At 39.1% G+C, this 1,980-nt stretch overlaps 1 non-coding gene across 1 annotated transcript; it reads right to left on the bottom strand.

Moving 5' to 3' along the window:
- Positions 1–600: 600 nt before the first annotated feature.
- LOC148561727 (small nucleolar RNA R71) lies at positions 601–707 on the bottom strand. Its single transcript, XR_015886369.1, has one exon. It is a non-coding gene; the product is annotated as a small nucleolar RNA R71 (small nucleolar RNA).
- Positions 708–1,980: the final 1,273 nt, after the last annotated feature.

Here is a 1,980-nt window from a genome sequence, read left to right as displayed (position 1 = left end):
ATCCATGCGATCGCCTCACTGCCAATTTCTCCAAAAACTCCGTTTTGTGCTTTCCTTCCATTTTTGTATGTTTTCTTTCCATCCTTTAAGTCATTCATGCCTTAGAAGATCTGAAACTACTCAACACACGAATTACAGCATCGAATGGAAATAAAGGGTAATTAAAATAATTATGTTTAAAGCATAGGAAACATGTTTTTTTCACATACATCACATAATAAGGAAGGGAAAGTAAAACCATGCAATTTTTATGAATAAGTGAGTGAAGGATTGAATAAATCACCTAAATTGAGCACAAAATATATCATAAAATATGGGTTTATCAAAGCCTCAGCTCATAACTCTTGTGCAAAACAACTGTTCTTTTGGAGGAAGTGCTCAAGAGGACCCTAATGAACATCTCACTAAATTCCAAAGGATATGTGACACAGTTAAATCTAATGGTGTTCATCCTGACACCTATAGATTGCTATTGTTTCCATTTTCTTTGAGGGACAAGGCATCAAAATGGCTAGAATCATTTCTAAAGGAAAGCTTGACAACCTGGGAGGATGTAGTGAACAGATTCTTAACAAGTTTCTACCTCCACAAAAAGTAAACAGGCTAAGAACTGAAGTGCAGATATTCAGACAGCAGGATGGTGAGACTATTTATGAAACATGGGAGAGGTTCAAGGATTTGACAAGGAAATGCCCCCTGATATGTTTAATGAGTGGGTGCAACTTAATATCTTTTATGAAGGGCTGAATTGTGAATCAAAAAAAGTTGTAGACCACTCATCTGGAGGTTCCCTTAACAAGAAGAAGACCATTGAAGAATCCATTGATGTTATAGAGACAGTGGCTGACAATGAGTATTTTTATGCCTCAGACAGAAGCAACAACAGGGGAGTCTTAGAATTAAACCAAATGGATGCAATCCTGGCCCAGAATAAGATGATCACCAAGCAATTGGCTGAATTGACCAAGCAAATAGAGAAGAATCAGGCTGCAGCTATCCACACTCAACCATCACCTCAAGGAGAGTTGGACATAGATGAAGGAGTTAACTGGGAGGAAGCTAATTACCTTGGAAATTTATCTAGGCAAGCTCATGATCCATATTCTAAAACCTATAACTCTGGTTGGAGGAACCACCCAAACTTTTGGTAGGGAAACCAACAAAACCAAGGCCAAGACCACACAGATCACACAATCCAACCCAGTATAACAACTCCACTTACTAAAACTCCAACCAAAGACCATACCAGACCATACAAAACACTTATTCATAGCCACCATACCAAAGCCATAATAACCACTCTCAACACCCCAATTTCAACCAACCATCACCACATGGTGATGACAGAATGGCCAAAATAAAAGCTATGTTTTCAAACCTTTGCAAGGAGTCTAAAGACATGAAAAAAATTCAGGGAAGAAGTAACATCCAGTCTGCAAAATCAAGATGCTGCCACTCAGAAACTTGAAGCACAAGTTGAATACTTGTCCAAGCGAGCCCCTGGCTACAGCTCCAGTAATGCCACCAAGACAACTCCAAGAGAGGAATGCAAAGCTATTACCCTTAGAAGTGGAAGGGAATTGACAGAAAATTCAAGGGAGACTCAAGAGGAGAAAGTAGAGGGTAGTTCAGATGACAAGGAAGAAGCACACACTTCTGCTCCCAATCCATCAAAAAAAAAAAAGAAGTTCTAAGGCCATATATCCCAAAGGCTTCTTACCCTCAGCACTTAATGAAGAATGCAAAGGACAACCAATTCTCCAAATTTTTGGAGATTTTCAAGAAACTTCATATCAACATTCCCTTTGCTGAAGCACTAGAGCAAATGCCACTCTATGCTAAGTTTCTGAAGGAATTAATGACCAAGAAGAGGAGCTGGAGGAATGATGAAACTGTGGTATTAACTGAAGAATGTAGTGCTATCATCTAACACAAGCTGCCTCAAAAATTGAAAGACCCAGGAAGCTTCCAAATTCCCTG

Source organism: Arachis ipaensis, chromosome B6 (assembly GCF_059453495.1).
Source record: "Arachis ipaensis isolate K30076 ecotype BB chromosome B6, ASM5945349v1, whole genome shotgun sequence".
Lineage (NCBI taxonomy): Eukaryota > Viridiplantae > Streptophyta > Magnoliopsida > Fabales > Fabaceae > Arachis > Arachis ipaensis.
The sequence above is the reverse complement of the archived record's forward strand: the minus strand, read 5'-3'. Positions and strand labels throughout refer to the sequence as shown.